This window comes from Bombina bombina, chromosome 6 (assembly GCF_027579735.1).
Source record: "Bombina bombina isolate aBomBom1 chromosome 6, aBomBom1.pri, whole genome shotgun sequence".
In the NCBI taxonomy this organism is placed as follows: Eukaryota; Metazoa; Chordata; class Amphibia; order Anura; family Bombinatoridae; genus Bombina; species Bombina bombina.
The window spans coordinates 1,015,032,447-1,015,054,433 of NC_069504.1; the positions used below are offsets into that span (position 1 = coordinate 1,015,032,447).

At 36.7% G+C, this 21,987-nt stretch overlaps 1 long non-coding RNA gene across 1 annotated transcript in view; it reads right to left on the minus strand.

The window, feature by feature from the left end:
• Nucleotides 1–1,873: 1,873 nt before the first annotated feature.
• LOC128662417 (uncharacterized) overlaps nucleotides 1,874–21,987 on the minus strand; it is a 152,554-nt gene continuing 132,440 nt past the window's right edge. The window contains exon 3 of the long non-coding RNA XR_008402778.1: nucleotides 1,874–2,357. This is a non-coding gene — a long non-coding RNA (uncharacterized LOC128662417). The remainder of the gene's footprint in view (nucleotides 2,358–21,987) is intronic.

Here is a 21,987-nt window from a genome sequence, read left to right on the forward strand (position 1 = left end):
TGGGTGTTAGTGTACTTTTTAGCACTTTAGTTAAGAGTTTTATGTTACGGCGTTAGCCCATAAAACTCTTAACTACTGACTTTTAAATGTGGTAGGAGTCTTGACAGGAGAGGGTCTACCGCTCACTTCTTCCAAGACTCGTAATACTGGCGTTAGGCAAGTCCCATTGAAAAGATAGGATACGCAATTTACGTAAGGGGATTTGCAGTAAGCTTGAGTCGTGGAAAAAAAAGTGAGCGGTACACCTGTACCTGCCAGACTCATAATACCAGTGGGCGTTAAAAAGCAGCTTTGGGACCCTCTCAACGCTGCTTTTTAAGGCTAACGCAGACCTCGTAATCTAGCCGATAGTTAGCTCATGGATCATAAACGTATGACATTAATGTGGGTAATGAAAATTTACTTTCACTTATAAACTGATATATAACATGACTGTTCTGAAGTATGCCAGAAGAACACTCCTAACTTGTCCTGGGACAAGCATCCTGACTGGTTCCTTAGAGGTAAAATATCTTCCTTTTTTACATAGAAATGTTCAGGTGATATTTCCTAGTCAATTTTTAAACCTATGCTGCATCACTTGCATGTGCTTCAAAATGTGGGTATCTTGCCCCTTTACATGTCCCCTTTTTAACAAATATATAACTTGCATTAACTTAAATATGTTTTCATGCATGAACACAATCAAACAAGGTATCTCTTAACATCAATTATTCAAAATGATTTCATAACACCAAATTCTCAGTGAAGTGAGATTTCTATTAATGTAACAATTCAAATTGTATAATTCATTTTTGAGGTGGTAATGTGTATGAAAATGACATTAATAGAGGTAATCTAAATACCTAACCTTTGCTATATAAAATGGGTTTTGCAGTATTGGTAAGTAGGCTGAACATAACATTTGTTAGAAATATTCAGAGAGAAATGTAAATAACTTGTGCTTTAACTTCAGTTTTAGCTTCAAAATTAAAAAAGCTTTTGTGGATAGACTGATAAAATAGATATAATGATTTTAAACAGACTGCATTATTTAAACATAGTAGATGGGGGCATTTATCATGCTGTGAGCCTACAATGTTCCCAGATAAGGAACCTGTCCACACTGCTCACACTTAACATTGCTCAATTAAATGCTTGTGCAGCCTGCACCATGGTGTCATGCAACCAACTGTCCAAGAGCAAGGCTTGTCCTCAACTAATCGGTCCAGGATCATTTCCTAAGAGGTTAGGAAACTGTAGTCTTACAACCACAGCTTCTAAAATTGTTTGAAGACTTGTATAAGCAATTCTGCACCTAAAGTACTCCTTGCTGCATCTACAGCTTGTATCAAACACATGAATGGGTTCCAATTTAAAATTACATTTATTTCTTCTTTACATGGTCCATAGGAACAAAAAACATTGCTTCGTGTTTCTATAGGCCCTTAGTCATTCATGACTAAGAACCTATAGTAGGCCCTGAATGTTGTAGTTTGTTCCTATAGCCCTGTAAAGAAGAAACAAAACTTATTTTAAATTAAGGCTGGAATCCATTCATGTGTTTGTTGTTTGGAGAAGACTTTGCAGTCTTATTCCGTGCCCAGTATTGTTTTCCATAGTGCTGAAACATTGCTTCTATGGGTTATATCACCACAATAACACATGTAAAAAACTGTGAGCAGTTTGTTTCTATGACAATTATTAAGCATCTCATAAGACCTGATAGGATGAAGCATTTGTGCAAGCTAATTGGCTGTTAGGTAAAACTTGGTATAGACATTCTTGTGCAGAAAACATAATTTACTAAACTTCATTTACAAGGTTAAAAATTGTTTTTGTTTTGTTATATTAATATAACCACTTTAGAGAGAAAAAAAACACAACACGTTAATTCAGAAACAGAAAATTGCTTTAATAACTATAAAAGAAACTAATTAGACAGTTTTTTTTTGTTTTTTGGTTTTACATCTTATAGCATTTTGTTTGATGTAAACTGTAAATCCTGAGTCATTCTGAGTTGCATTTTCTAGACAAAATTCTTCTCTCCAAATATATATATATAAATAAATCAATATCATCCTATTTATATCATCTAATAAAAATAAATAAATAAAGATATAACATAAAAGGTATTACATTTATTTACCAAGGAATTTGCCATCGATTGTCACTGGCACATTTGACTTTTCCGTTCCTTCTATTTCTGTAGTGGAAAGCCAACAGAAATAGATGTTGGGATAGTGTAAAAAAGGAGATAGTATAGGATTGGGATGAATATAAATAGTTGCTTGGGATACAAGAGATGAGGTCATCAGAACCATGTGGTGCTGTGCAGGCCTGGAACGAAATCCTTCTTGGTTGACATATTTGTTGTACTAGAATAGAAAGAAACAACATAAAAATGCACTCACAAGTGATGGTAAGCACATGAGGTGTCTGCATGTGTGTGTATGTGTGTGGGTGCATGTGTGTATGCACGTGCATGCGGGTGCATGCATGCGTGTGTATGGGTGCATGTGTGCATGCACATGCATGTGTGCATGGTGCATGCATGCATGTGGGTGGGTGCATGTGTGCATGCACGTGTGGGTGTAGGTGCATGTGTGCATGCGCGTTCGTGTGTGTGTTTCTCTGTGTAGCTTACATCAGTAATATCAGTGTGCTGCAAACACGCACTGAGAGAGACTACCTGCCTAGGTTACTCTTTAAAAAAAAATCATACCAAGAGAATCTAATAATTAAAGTAAAATCTGTTTAAAATCGCATGCTCTGTCTAAACCATGAAAGTTTAGTTTTGATGTAACTGTTTCTTTAAGTTTTTTAGACAATTTTGTATGTCCACATTTGATAAACTTCCATCTATATATTAATTTGTTCTTTTAAATTTAAAACTTTCAACTGCTGATGCATTTGAGGAATTTTAGGTAAAGATTTGGGGGCATATTTATGATTGTGCGAGCGTACATGATCCGATATTGCGTATCATGTCCGCTGCACATCGATAAATGGCGACAGCATACGCTCTCTGCATTTATCATTGTACCAGCAGTTCCTGTGAACTGCTAGTGCAATGCCGCCCCCTGCAGATTCACGGCCAATCGGCCACTAGAAGGGGGTGTCAATCAACCCGATTGTATTAGATTGGGTTAACTTCTGGCGATTTCTGTCCGTGGCCTCAGAGAAGGCGAACAGGTTATAGAGCAGCGGTCTTTAGACTTCTGAAGGCTCGTCGAAAACACGGGGCATCAAGCTTCGTACGGAGCTTAATAAATATGCCCCATAGTGAAATCTGCATGAAGAACGTTATCATTGAGTAAGTTAAAGGGACATAAAACCTAAAAAATTTTCGTTCATGATTTAGAAAGAGCGTTCAATTTTAAACAACTTTTAAATGTTCTTCTATTATCTAATTGTCTTCATTCTTGTGATATTCTTTGTCGAAAAAAATATCTAAATAGGCTCAGTAGCTGCTGATTGGTTGCTGCACATAGATGCCTCGTTTGATTGGATCACCCATGTGCATTGCTATTTCTTTAACAAAGGATACCTAAAGAATGAAGGAAATGAGATAATAGAAGTAAATTGGAATGTTGTTTAAAATGGTATTCTCTATCTGATTCATGAAAGAAAAAAAATTAGGTTTCATGTCCCTTTAATTTGATGAAAAACTAAGTGGTAGGTCTGAAGATATAAAGCTTCAAAGTGACTTTTTATGTTGCTGGAATATGTGTGATGTGTTTGTATGTTTTTTTTTTGTATGTATAGAATGTTCTGTGCTTGAGTAACCCATTGGCTGAAGGTGGTTAAACAGACATGAAACCCTACATTTTTCTTTCATGAATCAGATAGAGCAAACAATTTTATACAACTTTCAACTGTAATTCTATTATCAAAGTTGCTTCATTCTTTTGGTATCCTTTGTCAAAGGTGCATCAATACACTACTGGGAGCTAGCTGAGCATAGCTGAGCCTATGACAAGAGGAATATATGTGCAGTCACCGATCACCAGCTTGCTCCTAGTAGTTCGTTGTTGCTGCTATCTAGGTATCCTTTTCATCAAAAGGATACCAAAAGAAGGAAGTCAATAATATAACTGCAGTAAACTGGATATTTTTTTTAATATTGCATGTTCTGTCTGAACCATAAAAGTTTGTTTGACTTTATTGTCCCTTTAAGGACATGACTGGGCTGTCATGGATATCTATGCACCCCCTCTAGAAATGCCACTGGGTTTAATGCTTTGTCTTCTAGGTACACTAATCACAGCCAGGAATAGGAAAATGTTTTAACACCTTTGTTAAAGTCCTTAACATTGCACATTCATTTTTGGAAGTAAATGTTAAAGGGATAGTTAACATCTCGATATTTATATATAAAATGATCAGTTATGCGTAATAGTATAACAACAATATACTTCCATTATTAATTTTCCCCTTTCATATAGTTTTCTAATTATCTGAAAAGGCACACTACATATGTCTAAAGGCTAACCCTGCTACATATATTTCTCTAATTGACTTTACTGATAAAAATGGAAAAACAATGAAATTCATACTAACATTATGGGCTCCATTTAACTTTGGAGCTGCTTTGGAGCATCTTCAGTGCAATCTCACATGAGCGAGTCTGCAGCCAATAGTTATGAAGCAATGGTCATCAGATCTCTGCTTCCTAATCGATATGCAAGCTCTGTGCTGGGGATTAAAATCCCCCCATACTAGTCTAACCTGACAGCTCCTGCATGTGCCTGATTGGATGCATAAGCAGACACTTTTACATGAACGAGCTGACAGTTTGGGGAAAGCAAACCTTGTCTGTCTGGAGGTTCTTAAATAGGGCCGTATGATTGGGCTAGCCTTGTCAGCTTCAGCGCTTATACCACTGTCTGTGCTATCCATTTTGGCCTAGTTAATACTTTGGTAACAATTTTGAGCTATCCATTGTGCTGTATTGTTTCCAAGAGACCAAGTGCAGGATAAAACACCTGGAGCTATTGATTGCACTCCACTTGTGTCTAGCGCCTAGCCCTTTTGCCATTTTCTTCTTTTTTTGCAAAATGTTATATTGTTGTATTGTAAATGTGATATTTTATTGGATGAGCTATAGAATATTTGAGCTATAGAATATTTGGTAATAAAATGCATACAATAAATGTGCTATGAATACAAAAATTATACATTAAATGTACTAGAAACACAAATGCATAAATAATAATTAGAAATTCAGATACATGTGATGAATCAATTCTTTCCTCTCAACCTAATTTACCTTTACTATTTTGATAATAAAAATGCATAAGCAAACTTTGAATACAAATGCTATATACTATTTGTGTTTGCTTTGTTTACTGTATATGTTGTTCTGATCGTGAGGTTTCTTTTTCTAGCAGGCTTATTCCCCCTGTTATAGTCTAGAAAAATGAGTAAAACACTTGGATTAAAAGTGAAAGTAATGAGAAATGACATTTAAGCACTTCGTAGAAAAAATTACCAAATTTTCAACTTAGCTCATTGTCAATTAAAACTTGTTTTCAAGGTCTGACAAAAGGCCAGATTACAAGCTAATTAACACTCCAGCTCAAGCGCTAACTGCATTAGAAGTTCGTCTTTTTGCGCTTATCAGGTTGCACGGGTATTATGCGTTGAAAGTAAACTGTTTTCGCTAGCGCTAACCCGATGAGCGCAAAAAAGCTTAACTTAGAATATTGCATGCGTTAACGTACTCACCCATAGAAGTTAATGGAGCAAGAAAAGTGGGAAAAAAACACCCAACTCTTGCGCAAACCCGATTGCATATTCTCATGTGCGCTAACCCGACACGAAAATATGAATATTTCCCATTCCAATGTTCTTTACATAAATAAATATGTTCTATTTATTCATAAGTAAATATTTATATACAGTATACATCTCATGTTTTTTTTGGTACAAAAAAGTATAAAAAGTATACCAAATTGCTTAAGGATATGCTGGTATCTGTGTAGTGTACAGCAGATACAGATGGCGCAACTCCTCTAAGCGTAGTAAGTAAAATAACACATGATGTTCATTACAAATAACAATTAAAAACTCACAGATTGCAATCTCAAACAACTATCAGGTATGTTTCAGACACTTGAAAGACGGTGGGCGTGGCCTAATGCATTTCATAGGTGATCTCGCTACGAAGTAAGCCTCTATAAATATGAATATTGCATAAATATCCTTTAACATGTTTTCATCTACTGAACTGCAATGGACTCCAATGCACTTCTCTATTTTAAAGCTATTTTTTTCTAACACCTGAGGCCTCATATCTTTGAGCCTTTATAACTTTTGTGTGCAATATTTTTTGTATATAATTTTTATTAGATGTTGTTATTATGAGTGCCACTATATTTCTAATGGATTTTTTAAAGTGTTTTGTGAGACTTTTTGTTTTTTTTTAAGGACACTGTAATCATTCTATCATAAATAGCGATTGCGCTCAAACAATTGCATTTACTTTCAACTCGTAATGCCAGTGGTAAACCTGACAATCGTAAACATACTCTGTAAATCCCTTATTGCTCGCGTGTAATGTGGCCCAAAACGTTTTCAAACTCTGAGTTAATGCAAAATACAACCTTGGTTCCATTTTCAACACTTTACAGATATCTTAAAGACAGTTAAAAAGCATGTTACTAATTAGTATTCAAATCATTCCCAAGAGCGTTAACAACAGAATATTGAAAGCCTATAAATCTTTTTTTAAGTTTTCACCTCTTGAAAATAATCTTTTTTTTTTTTTTTTAATAGTTTTCACCTCTTGAAAATTCCTTTCCCATTATCAGACAGCATTAAATAGTTTATCAGACACCCAAAACCATCCATATTGGAAACAGTGTTCTGTTTAAATCACTTGAAGGATTCACTGTTCACTCACCTAGATTATGAGTTTTGCGTTAGAGGCTGTGTGGTGCTAACGAGCAGTTTATGCTCACTTACAGACAGCGCTGGTATTACGAGTTTTTAAAAAAACAGAAAAGAAGTGAACGTTGAGCAAAATTTTGCTCATTACCGCACTCCAATACCAGCGCTGCTTACGTTAGCGGTGAGCTGGTGTAACGTGCTCGTGCACGATTTCCCCATAGGAATCAATGGGGAGAGCCGGCTGAAAAAAGTCTAACACCTGCAAAAAAGCAGCGTAAAACTCCTTAACGCAGCACCATTGATTCCAAGGGGAAATACATTTTATGTCTACACCTAACAGCCTAACATGAACCCTGAGTCTAAACACCCCTAATCTTACACTTATTAACCCCTAATCTGCCGCCCCCGACATTGTCACCACCTACATTATAATTATTAACCCATAATCTGCCGCTCCGGACACCGCCGTCACCTACATTATACTTATGAACCCCTAATCTGCTGCCCTCAACATCGCCGAACCCTACATTATATTTATTAACCCCTACTCTGCTGCTCCCAATGTCGCCGCCACATACCTACACATATTAACCCCTAATCAGCTGAACCCAACGTCGCCGCCACTATAATAAACATATTAACCCCTAAAATGCTGCACTCCCGCCTCGCAAACATTAGTTAAATATTATTAACCCCTAATCTGCCGGCCCTAACATCGCCGCCACCTACCTACATTTATTAACCCCTAATCTGCCGCCCCCAACGTCGCTGCCACTATATTAAAGTTATTAACCCCTAAACCTAAGTCTAACCCTAAACCTAACACCCCCTAACTTAAATATAATTAAAAGAAATCGAAATAAAACCTACTATTAATAACTAAATAATTCCTATTTAAAACTAAATACTTACCTGTAAAATAAACCATAAGATAGCTACAATATAACGAATAGTTACATTGTAGCTATCTTAGGGTTTATTTTTATTTTACAGGCAAGTTTGTATTTTTTTTTAACTAGGTAGAATAGTTATTAAATAGTTATTAACTATTTAATAACTACCTAGTTGAAATAAAGACAAATTTACCTGTAAAATAAAACCTAACCTAAGTTACAATTACACCTAACACTACACTATAATTAAATTAATTCCCTAAATTAAATACAATTAAATACAATTAAATAAAATTAGCTAAAGTACAAAACACCCCCACTAAATTACAGAACATAATAAACAAATTACAAGATTTTTAAACTAATAACACCTAATCTAATCCCCCTAACAAAATAAAAAAGCCCCCCAAAATAAAAAAAGCCCTACCCTACACTAAATTACAAATAGCCCTACTCTAAAACCCACCCAATACCACCTTAAAAAAAAACCTAACACTAACCCCTTGAAGATCACTTTACCGGGAGAAGTCTTCATCCAACCGGGCCAAAGTCCTCAACGAAGCTGGGAGAAGTCTTCATCCAAGCCAGACGAAGTGGTCCTCCAGATGGGCAGAAGTCTTCATCCAGATGGCATCTTCTATCTTCATCCATCCGGTGTGGAGTGGGTCCATCTTCAAGACATCCGACGCGGAGCATCCTCTTCCTTCCGACGGCTAACACTTTAAATGACATCATCCAAGATGGCACCCCTTCAATTCCGATTGGCTGATAGAATTCTTTCAGCCAATCCGAATTAAGGTAGAAAAAAATCCTACTGGCTGATGCAATCAGCCAATAGGATTGAAGTTCAATCCTATTGGCTGATCCAATCAGCCAATAGGATTGAGCTGGCATTCTATTGGCTGATTGGAACAGCCAATAGAATGCCAGCTCAATCCTATTTGCTGATTGCATCAGCCAATAGGATTTTTTCTACCTTAATTCCTATTGGCTGATAGAATTCTATCAGCCAATCGAAATTAAAGGGATGCCATCTTGGATGACATCATTTAAAGGAACCTTCATTCAGTGTTAGCCGTCGGAAGGAAGAGGATGCTCCGCGTCGGATGTATTGAAGATGGACCCGCCCAATGGATGAAGATAGAAGATGCCGTCTGGATGAAGACTTCTCCGGGCTGGCTTCGTTGAGGACTTCGGCCCGGTTGGATGAAGACTTCTCCCGGTAAGGTGATCTTCAAAGGGTTAGTGTTAGGTTTTTTAACCCCTTAATGACCACAGCACTTTTCCATTTTCTGTCCGTTTGGGACTAAGGCTATTTTTACATTTTTGCGGTGTTTGTGTTTAGCTGTAATTTTCCTCTTACTCATTTACTGTACCCACACATATTATATATCGTTTTTCTCGCCATTAAATGGACTTTCTAAAGATACCATTATTTTCATCATATCTTATAATTTACTATAAAAAAATGTATAAAATATGAGGAAAAAATTGAAAAAAAACACACTTTTTCTAACTTTGACCCCAAAATCTGTTACACATCTACAACCACCAAAAAACACCCATGCTAAATAGTTTCTAAATTTTGTCCTGGGTTTAGAAATACCCAATGTTTACATGTTCTTTGCTTTTTTTTGCAAGTTATAGGGCAATAAATATAAGTAGCACTTTGCTATTTCAAAACCATTTCTTTTCAAAATTAGCGATAGTTACATTAGAGCACTGATATCTTTCAGGAATCTCTGAATATCCATTGACATGTATATATATTTTTTTAGTAGACAACCCAAAGTATTGATCTAGGCCCATTTTGGTATATTTCATGCCACCATTTCACCGCCAAATGCAATCAAATACAAAAAAATCGTTCACTTTTCACACATTTTTTCACAATTTTTTGGTTTCTAACTTAAATTATTTACAAACAGCTTGTGCAATTATGGCATAAATGGTTGTAAATTCTTCTCTGGGATCCCCTTTGTTCAGAAATAGCAGACATATATGACTTTGGTGTTGCTTTTTGGTAATTAGAAGGCCGCTAAATGCCACTGCGCACCACACGTGTATTATGCCCAGCAGTGAAGGGGTTAATTAGGGAGCATGTAGGGAGCTTTTTGGGGTAGTTTTAGCTTTAGTGTAGTGTAGTAGACAACCCCAAGTATTGATCTAGGCCAATTTTGGTATATTTCATGCCACCATTTCACCGCCAAATGCAATCAAATACAAAAAAAATCGTTCACTTTTCACAAATTTTTTCACAATTTTTTGGTTTCTAACTTAAATTATTTACAAACAGCTTGTGCAATTATGGCATAAATGGTTGTAAATTCTTCTCTGGGATCCCCTTTGTTCAGAAATAGCAGACATATATGACTTTGGTGTTGCTTTTTGGTAATTAGAAGGCCGCTAAATGCCACTGCGCACCACACGTGTATTATGCCCAGCAGTGAAGGGGTTAATTAGGGAGCATGTAGGGAGCTTTTTGGGTAGTTTTAGCTTTAGTGTAGTGTAGTAGACAACCCCAAGTATTGATCTAGGCCAATTTTGGTATATTTCATGCCACCATTTCACCGCCAAATGCAATCAAATACAAAAAAATCGTTCACTTTTCACAAATTTTTTCACAATTTTTTGGTTTCTAACTTAAATTATTTACAAACAGCTTGTGCAATTATGGCATAAATGGTTGTAAATTCTTCTCTGGGATCCCCTTTGTTCAGAAATAGCAGACATATATGGCTTTGGCATTGCTTTTTGGTAATTAGAAGGCCTCTAAATGCCGCTGCGCATCACACGTGTATTATGGCTAGCAGTGAAGGGGTTAATTATGTAGCTTGTAGGGAGCTTGCAGGGTTAATTTTATCTTTAGTGTAGAGCTCAGCCTCCCACCTGAAACATCAGACCCCCTGATCCCTCCCAAACAGCTCTCTTCCCTCCCCCACCCCACAATTGTCCCCGCCATCTTAAGTACTGGCAGAAACTCTGCCAGTACTAAAATAAAAGGTATTTGGCCCCTTTTTAAAAAAAAAAAAAAAAAGCATATTTACATATGCTGATGTGTAGGATCCCCCCTTAGACCCCAACCTCACTGATCCCCCACCAAACTGCTCTCTAACCCTTCCCCTCTGCAATAATGGGCGCCATCTTGGGTACTGGCAGCTGTGTGCCAGTACCCAGTTTTGTAACAAAATGTGCCTTTTTTTTAAAAAAATTCCCTTTTCTGTAGTGTAGCTTCCCCCCCCCCCCCCACCGAGACCAACCCCCAACCCCTTCCAGGTCCCTTAGATTATATTTTACAGTATTGGTGTTTTTAACTTTTAACATTTTTTTTCTGTAGTGTAGCGGTTCCCACCCACACCCGCCCTGTGCACGCGCCCCGCCCACCCCCACCCCCGTGCACGTGCGCGCCCCTGTAGCTCCCGCCCCCCTCCACTCCACACTGAGCACCGATGGCCGTCCACCCGCCTCCCACGTAAGCTCCCACCCACCAACGATACCGGCCACCGATGTCCGGTGCAGAGAGGGCCACAGAGTGGCTCTCTCTGCATCGGATGGCCAAGGGGGGTTATTGCAGGATGCCTCCATATCGAGGCATCACTGCAATTACCGGAAAGCAGCTGGAAGTGAGCAGGATCGCTTCCAGCTGCTTTCCAGACCAAGGACGTACGCCACACGTCCTCGGTCATTAACTGTATTTTTTTTGAGGACGTTGTGGCGTACGTCCTTGGTCGTTAAGGGGTTAAGGGGGTATTGGGTGGGTTTTAGAGTAGGGTTGGTTGTGTGGGTGGTGGGTTTTAATGTTGGGGGGGATTTGTAATTATTTTTAGAGGTAAAAGAGCTGATTACTTTGGGGCAATGCCCCGCAAAAGGCCCTTTTAAGTGCTATTTGTAATTTAATGTAGAGTAGGGCTTTTTTTTTATTGGGGGGGGGGCTTTTTTATTTTGTTAGGGGATTAGATTAGGGTTTATTATTTTAATTTAGGGAATTAATTTAATTATAGTGTAGTGTTAGGTGTTAGTGTAACTTAGGTTAGGTTTTATTTTATAGGTAAATTTGTCTTTATTTTAGCTAGGTAGTTATTAAATAGTTAATAAATATTTAATAACTATTCTACCTAGTTAAAATAAATACAAACTTGCCTGTAAAATAAAAATAAACCCTAAGCTAGATACAATGTAACTATTAGTTATATTGTAGCTAGCTTAGGGTTTATTTTATCTGAAAGTATATAGTTTTAAATAGGAATAATTTAGTTAATGATAGTAATTTTTTTTTAGATTTCTTTTAATTATATTTAAGTTAGGGGTGTTAGGGTTAGGGTTTAGACTTAGATTTAGGGGTTAATAACTTTAATATAGTGGCGGCGACGTTGGGGGCGGCAGATTAGGGGTTAATAAATGTAGGTAGGTGTCGGCGATGTTAGGGCCGGCAGATTAGGGGTTAATAATATTTAACTAATGTTTGCAAGGCGGGAGTGCGGCGGTTTAGGGGTTAATATATTTATTATAGTGGCGGTGATGTCCGGTTCAGCAGATTAGGGGTTAAACATTTTATTTTAGTGTTTGCGATGTGGGAGGGCCTCGGTTTAGGGGTTAATAGGTAGTTTATGGGTGTTAGTGTACTTTTAGCACTTTAGTTAAGAGTTTTATGCTACGGTGTTGTAGTGTAAAACTCTTAACTACTTACTTTAAAATGCTGGTACCAGTGTTGACAGGAAAGGTTGTACCGCTCACTTTTTGGCAGACTCGTAATACCGGCGCTATGCAAGTCTCATTGAAAAAAGAGAATATGCAATTTACGTAATTGGATTTGCGGTATTTCCAAGTCTGGCCAAAAAAGTGAGCGGTACACTTGTACCTGCAAGACTCGTAATACCTGCGGGCATTAAAAAGCAGCGTTAGGACCTCTTAACGCTGCTTTTTAAGCCTAACGCACAACTCGTAATCTAGCCGACTGTTTCCAATATCACTTAACTTCTGTGCTTCTGTAGAAGTTTTTTTTCCTTAGCTACAAGTGCTTATGAAGCTAACTGCTTAACCTCTTGGAAACTATAAATCTTTTGAAACAAGTGGAAATGACCCTTCTTACGCTTTTAGTTTGAGAACTTGTGCTTCTTATACCATGCATGATAGATTACGAGTTTTTTTTCAGTAAGGCTTGCTGGGCTAACAAGCCTTTTTTTCCCACCCGCTCCCTTAAGACAACGCTGGTATTTACAGTTTTTTTTTAAACCTGGCGTCAGCCGCAAAAAGGTGAGCGTAGAGCAGAATTTGGCTCCACATCTCACCTCAATACCAGCGTTGCTTACAGTAGCGGTAAACTGGCTAAACATGCTCGTGCACGATTTCCCCATAGGAAACAATGGGGGAGAGTTGGCTTAAAAAAAACTAACACCTACAAAAAAGTAGCGTTTACTTCCATTGTTTCCTATGGGGAAATACATTTTATGTCTGCACCTAACACCCTTACATGAACCCCCGAGTCTAAACACCTCTAATCTTACACTTATTAACCCCCTAATCTGCCGCCCCCTGACATCGCCGACACCTGCATTATATTATTAAACCCCTAATCTGCCGCTCCGGACACCGCCGCCACCTACGTTATCCCTATGAACCCCTAATCTACTGCTCCCAACATCGCCCGCCACCTACATTATAGTTATTAACCCCTGATCTGCCCCTTCAACGTGGCCGCAACTATATTAAATTTATTAACCCCTAATCTTCCGACCCCAACGTCGCCGCTACTATATTAAATTTATTAACCCCTAATCCAATCCAGCCGACGTGGAGCCATCCTCTTCAAACGATGTCCTAACACTGAATGAAGGTTCCTTTAAATGACGTCATCCAAGATGGCGTCCCTTGAATTCCGATTGGCCAATAGGATTCTATCAGCCAATCAGAATTAAGGTAGGAAAAATCCTATTGGCTGATTGGATCAGCCAATAATATTGAGCTCGCATTCTATTGGCTGATTGGAACAGCCAATAGAATGCGAGCTCAGTCCTATTGGCTGATCCAGATTAGGGGTTAATAAATGTAAGTAGGTGTCGGCGATGTTAGGGACGGCAGATTAGGGGTTAATAAAATTTAACTAGTGTTTGCGAGGCGGGAGTGCAGCGGATTAGGGGTTAATATATTTATTAAAGGGGCGGCGATGTCCGATCGGCAGATTAGGGGTTAATATATTTATTAAAGTGTTTCCGATGTGGCGGGGGGGGCTCGGTTTAGGGGTTAATAGGTAGTTTTATGGGTGTTAGTGTACTTTTTAGCACTTTAGTTAAGAAATTGATGTAAGGGGATTTGCGGTAGCCTCGAGTTGCGGTAGCCTCGAGTTACCTCTCAACGCTGCTTTTTAAGGCTAACGCCAAACTCGTAATCTAGGCGTTATTTTTTTAAATATTGGATCAAAGTAATAAAGTAATATATTTTATTACTGTAACACATTTCTTGGTTTTATTAGCTGCAATTAAAGTTCATAAAGGGACATGAAAGTAAAAATTAAAGTTTTTTGATTCAGATAGAGCGTGTAATTTTAAGAAATTTATTTATTACTTTTACTTTATTTTCTTGGTATCCTATGTTGTAAAGCATACCTAGGTAGATTCAGGTAGAATGCACTACTGGGACTAGCTGGTATTTAGTGACTACACACATTTGTCTTGTGTTATTGGCTCACCAGATGTGTTCAGCTAGCGTTATAAATAGTTTTGATTCTATGGCCCTAATTTATCAGGTTCTGTCGGACCTGATCTGACAGTGTGGATCAGGTCTGCCAGACCTCGCTGAATACGGCGAGCAATACCGCAAGCTGCTGGTGCAACGCCGCCTCCTGCAGACTCGTGGCCAATAGGCCGCCAGCAGGGGGGGTGTCAATCAACCTGATCGTACTCGATCAGGTTGAATTGCTGCGAAGTCTGTCCGCCTGCTCAGAGCAGGCGGGACAGGTTATGGAGCAGCAGTCTTTGTGACCGCTGCTTCATAACTGCTGTTTATCTCTAGAAACACGGGGCATCAACTCCATTCGGAGCTTGAAAAATATGCCCGTATATATCAGCAATTCATCTTTAATTAATATTTAGAAATGCATATAATGTCAAACGGTTTGTCGCCCATTTTAGAGTGTGCTCAGTTTTCATTTGAACAAATTTTAAATCCTATTTTTAAAGAGAAAAAAAAAAACGTTAAAGGGACATTAAACCCAAAAATTTTCTTTTATGATTCAGACAGAAAATACATTTTTAAACAACATTCCAATTTACTTCTATTATCTAATTTGCTTTATTCTTTAGATATCCCTTTGTTAAAGAAATAGCAATGCACATGGGTGCGCCAATCACATGAGGCATCTATGTGCAGCCACCAATCAGAAGCTACTGATGCTTTTCAGGAAAGAATATCAAGATAATGAAGCAAATTAGATAACAGAAGTAAATTGGAAAGTTGTTTAAAATGGTATTTTCTATCTGAATCATGAAAGAAAAAATGTGGGTTTAATGTCCCTTTAAGCTTTTTAAATTAAAATATACAATTTATGTTTTGAATTTTGGAGTTGTATAAAAAGTTATTTTAGTGCATTTAATGACTGTTATGATACTGTATATGCTTAGCACCACAGTTGATTCGGAACTACATTTCCCATGATGCTGATTTAGGCTGCAGAGTGCCTAAGCATAATTGAAGATGTGGTTCCAAAACATCTTGGGTGCCAAGGTTAGCCACCACTGGTCTAGGGGAATGGCGAGCTGGCATGAAACGTTCATAATTCAGATAGAGAATTCAATGTATCTTTGGTATCCTTTAATAAAAAGCATAACTAGGTAATCTAAAAGCAGCAATGAACTACCGGGATCTAGCTGGTAATTTCTGGCTATGCACAAATGCCAACTGTCCACTAGACGTGCACCTAGATTTGATTGCTGCTCCGGGACTGACTATAACAATGTGTTTAACTCCTTTGCAGCAACAGTGTAAAGAAATGCCCAAGGGCCCCTTGCGGCCCTCTGTGCTAGATTTTGGGGCCTTCGGGGAAAAAGTAGAACTAACAATGTGTGCCATAGTTCTTTGACCTGAGAAAGCATTGGAAATAAAACAAATGTGTGCTTTTGGGTGACCACTGGACAGTTTTAGGAAATATATTATTTCTTTTAAAAATCCATAGATTTATAATGTGGCCCTTAAGGCTTCTAACATATTGATTTGTGGCCCCCATGTGTTGTGAAGTTGGACATGTCTACCAATTAGAGCATTTTTTATTGCACTTATATGTCACTTGAAAAATGAAGCTTTAATTTTTTTTATAATGAAATATTATTTAAATAATAATATACAAAACTACATAAACCCTACAATTTTGTCCATATTTTCACTTATTTCAAGCATAGAACAACTTAAAGGGACAGTCTACTGAAGAATTGTTATTGTTTAAAATTATATCTATCCCTTTATTACCCATTCCCCAGTGTGGCATAACCAACATGGTTATATTAATATACTTTTTACCTCTGTAATTACCTTGTATTCAAGCCTCTGCAGACTTGCTCCTTTATTTCAATTCTTTTGACACACTTGCATTTTAGTCAATCAGTATTGACTCCTAGGTAACTCCAAGGGAGTGAGCACAGTTTTTATCTATATGGCACACATGAACTAGGACTGTCTAGCTGTAAGAAACTGGAAAAAATGCACTGAGAAAAGAGCGCCCTTCAATGGGTTAGAAATTAGCATATGAGCCTACCTAGGTTTATATTTTAACAAAGAATACCAAGAGAACAAAGCAAATCTGATGATAAAAGTAAATTGGAAAGTTGTTTGAAATTGCATACCCTATCTGAATCATGTTTTGTAAAAATAGTATGATATTGGGAATCAAAAAGAGAAATGTAAATATTTTTGGTTTATTGGTTTTAAACTACTACAGGAAGTTTTATTTTTGCTATTAATTGAATCTTTATGGATTTAAATACTGCACATTAACCCATGCTAGCAGGGAGCATGGGAAAGGGAATATATATGTGCTAGGTATTACAGTACACGTGCCAACATTAGATGAGTTTAGCAAAAAAACAAAAACTATAACATGTATTGCTTGTATGCTTTATTATGTACCAGCTATGCTGCCCTAAAACGCCTTATACTCTGTTTTTGCACAATTTAATTAAAGTAAATTTTAAAAAAAAATATATATATAAATTATAAATTATTTCCTTTAATTATTTATTTATTTATTCAATTTAAAGGGACAGTATAAACAAATGTTTCATATAACTGCATGTAATAGATACTTCTATAAAGAAGAATATGCACAGATACTGATATAAACATCCAGTATAAACCCCTTTTAAAAACGTACTTAGAAGCTCTAATTTTAGCATTTTAATGAGGTTAGGCTGGGACACCCACTGGAAGGGGCTGGGAAAACTAGAAGAGCATACACACACTACACCCATGCCCCCTTCCTGAGAATGAAAAGACAGATAAACATAAACAGGAGCCAGCAGGAGTCTGGTAAACGCATGTATACATCTAAAACTGTGGGGCTTCGCTAGGAGTCTGAAAATCAGCACAATGTTATTAAATAAATAGGCAAAAGTATACATTTTTACAAAAACACTACTATATAAATGGGAATCAACTACAGAAAAAATATGCAAAGAAAAATCTAGTGTACAAATCCATTTAAAGGGATACTAAACCCAATTTTTTTCTTGAGTGACTGAGCATGCAATTTTAAGCAACTTTCTACTCCTATTATCATTTTTCTTCATTCTCTTGCTATCTTTATTTAAAAAGCAGCTATGTAAAGCTTAGGAGCCGGCCCATTTTTTGGTGCAGAACCTGGGTTACTATTGCTTATTGGTGATTTTTTTTATTATATATATATATATATATATATATATATAAACGTTTATGTGTGTTCGTATGTATTTATGTGCTTTACATTATATTTACTGTACATTATTAATATGTTCTTCACTTACAGGATAATTTCCTTTTTATTGTAAATACTGTAGTCAAACTGGCATATTTTATTGTATGCATTATATTTTAAAAAAATTATAAAAACAGAGATGGACTATATAAAACAATATTTATATATTGTATAAATAAAAATCTTTGATACAGCCACTACGGCGAAAACGCGTCAGTGGCAATCCCCCCCCTTCCCCTCTTGTTGTTTTTTTTAAATAATTGGTTCAACTACCGTATTATCCAGATGACTAGTTTAATTTGAAATTATAACTACCTAGGCGGTGAAACTTTGCTGTATGACAGCTACGCTACTATAGCAAGAATTTCTTCTAATGGGATGATAGTCACAATAACTTACGGTAATAAATAGGTAATCATTTGGGCTTTTCCCAAATTACTACAAGACTATCATATATTATTTAGTCAGTTTTGCCAGACTACTGAATCATAATTAAAGGATACTAATAAGGTAATAGGCCAGGCCTTTCCTGACCACTAGAGGGTATTATACCATTCTCCACCACATCGGTACTAACAAGGTAATCTGTCAGGCCTTTCCTGACTACTGACTGTTATACTAATATTGAGGCCCAGTCATTTAGGGTATTAAGAAGGTAATCAGTCAGGCTTTTCCTGACTTTAGGATTAGATTCTCCGCTCATCCATATTAGGTTAACAGATAAACCGTTTTGACTAACAGAGATCAAAATATATTTCTTTACTACCCTACCAATTTATTGGATAGTATATAATTCTCATAAATACCAACATATGTAAAATATTTTATATCTGGGGTCATAGTGATCTATATATACTTAATTGATAGAAATAACAACACAAATCTATTTCTACTTTAGATCAAATATTCCCATGTCCCCATATAAAGGGTGAGAAAATCCAATAGCTCAGCAGATTTTTTTAGTTCCACCCTCCTAGGTAATCATAACTAGCCATCTCCATATTATAATCAACACGAATATTTATTTGGACGTGTTGTTTCTATAGCCACTATCTTATGGCTATACGGTGGACAACCAACCTGAATTTTTAAGTGTATGTTAACCCAGATTTTAACATGATTTAATAAAGGTTATATTTTATTTTCATTCCGAAATTTACTCTATATACATTTTTCTTACGTTCCTGAGTGCTATATTTGTACCCCTTTATCAGTTCCTCACTGATTCCTTGTAAATAAATGAATAGGTACAAGCACCTACCCTCAATCATACAAATAACCACACATACTCAACTTATAGAGATGTATTTAATATTTAGTTGATAAGAAGGGGAACGTAATAAATACAATTTTCAGTTATAAGTAGTGCCATTGTTTCCTTCTCTGCTATAAATAAAAATCTGTCACAATGTAAAAATGTAAAACAATAGCTAACACAATACCATGATAAAATTAAAATAATAATGTGTTAAAAAATAATATACAAAAAAAAAACAATATCGACCATAAATCAAAACCAAATATGAACAGTCCTTTTGATATAAAGTGATACAGTCTTTATTTACAGAAGATCCTCAAGACTTATCCTCAAAGGAAGAGAAAGAGATCATAGCATAATTCTGCATACAATACAATACCATTTCACAACTGAGTCGATCCTACTCACGTGTCTGGGAGCTAAGACCTAGCTCTAGTGTAAGCGCTCAAAAATACATATTTCCCGGATTACAGCATACAATTTATTAAAAGCATTAAAAACAGTCAGACATCACTAAGGGTTTTGCAGCTGAGGCAAACACGCACACTTTGTGTATGTAAGTTCTTTGCAAACTGAACCACAAAAACAAAGTGGGTTAGAAGCCGTTGCCAATACCAAAGTGTACCCCTCCTGGTGACCAGTCTGTATTAGCTTTCTACTCCCAACGTACGTTTTGCTGATCAAGTTCAGCTTTTTCAAGGAGCTCCCAGACATGTGAGTAGGATTGACTCAGGTGTGAAATTGTATCGTATTGTATGCAGAGTTATGCTATGATCTCTTTTCCTTTGAGGATAACAGTTGAGGATATTTCTGCAAATAAAGACTGTCTCAAAATACATCAAAGGACTGTTGATATTTGGTTTTTGATTTATGGTTGGTATTGGATTTTTTACATATTATTTTTTAACACATTTTTATTTTTAATATTTAAATATTGTATTATTTCTGGAGCTGGGATACTAGGCCAGTACAGAAAGTATGTTGGTCAGTCTAATGTGGCTGTTAAAAATAAGCCCAAATGACTAAGTCCAAAAAAGTTTCTATCATTTTAATATGTATCTGGGTTGTAGAAATACGGGAAGATTTGGGAAGAATATCATATTTTGTTTTAATTTTTTTTTAACGGATGTGACTTTATGGGATATATCAATTAAATTTACTAATGTGCTCTATGGAAGGAATAGTGCAATCATAAAATGATTTAGCAAAGTGGTTAAACACATACGGCTAGATTACGAGTTTTGCGGTATGAGTGAAAAAGCATCGTTAAGGCTCTTTTTCACTACCGCTGGTATTAACGAGTTTTGCAGGTATATCTGTACCACACACTTTTTTGGCCGTAACGCAACGTAACTACCGCAGCTTTCAAAAAAGTCCTTTTTCAATGTGACTTCCTATGCGCCGGTATCACGAGTCTTGCCTGGGGAGGCCAAAAAGTGAGCGGTACAGCCAATACCGTCAAGATCCATACCGTAAACTGAAAGTCAGTAGTTATGGGTTTTGATGCTACAAAGCCGTAACATAAAAGTCATAAACTAAAGTGCTAAAAAGTACACTAACACCCATAAACTACCTATTAACCCCTAAACTGAGGCCCTCCCGCATCGCAAATAATAAAATAAAATTATTACCCCTTAATCTGCGCTCTCGGACAATCGCCGCACTATAATAACCATTTTATTCCCCGAACCAGACGCTCCCGAAACCGCCCGATCAACCTACAATTATACTTATTAACCCCTAATCCTGGCCACTCGCTGACACCTACATTACACTTATTAACCCCTAATCTGCCACCCCTAAACATCGCCGCCACCTTCGCATCATTTAATAACCCCTAATATTTCCGCACCTATGTCGTCGCGCGACTATACTAAAGTTTATTCACCCCCTAACCCCTAAGTCTAACCCTAACCCTAACACCCACTGATCTATAATGTACTTTAAAATAAATCTAAATACAACCTACTATAAATAACTAAATAATTCCAATTTTTTTTTAAGAAACAAAATACTACTATAAAATAAACCCTAAGCTAGCTACAATATAACTAATAGCTACATTGTAGCTAGCTTATGTTTTATTTTTATTTCACAGCTAATTTTGTATTTATTTTAACTAGGTAGAATAGTTAGTAAATAGTTATTAATTATTTACTAACTACCTAGCTAAAATAAATACAAATTTACCTGTAAAATAACACCTAACCTTACACTACAATTAAATAAATTACAATTTATTAAATACAATTAGCTAATTATTATAAAAACAAAACAAACATTAAATTACACAAATAAATAAGAAATGATCAAATATTTAAACTATATACACCTAATCTAATAGCCCTATGAAAATAAAAAGCCCCCCCAAAATAAAAAAAAATCCTAGCCTAAAATAAATTACCAATAGCCTTAAATGGCCCTTTTGCGGGGCATTGCTAAAAAAAAATCAGCTCTTTTACCTGTAAAAAAAATACAAAAAACCCCCCAACAGTAAAACCACAACCCACCAACCAAACCCCCCAAATAAAAACCTAACTAAAAAAAACCTAAGCTCCCCCATTGACCTGAAATGGCATTTGAATGGGCATATACCCTTAAAAGGGCATTTAGCTCAAAGTCCCTAAGCTAAAAATAAAAACCACCAATAAACCCTTAAAAAAACACTAACCCCCGAAGATCCACTTACAGTTCTTGAAGACCCGACAACCATCCTCAACGAAGCCAGAAGAAGTCTTCATCCAAGTGGCAAGAAGTGGTCCTCCAGACGGACAGAAGTCTTCATCCAGACGGCATCTTATATCTTCATCCATCCGGCGCGGAACGGCTCCATCTTCAAGAACATCCAGCACGGAGCATCCTCTTCTTCTGACGGCGACTGAAGAATGAAGGTTCCCTTTAGAGGACGTCATCCAAGATGGCATCCCTTGAATTCTGATTGGCTGATAGAATTCTATCAACCAATCGAAATTAAAGGTGAAAAATTCCTATTGGCTGATGCAATCCTATTGGCTGATCCAATTAGC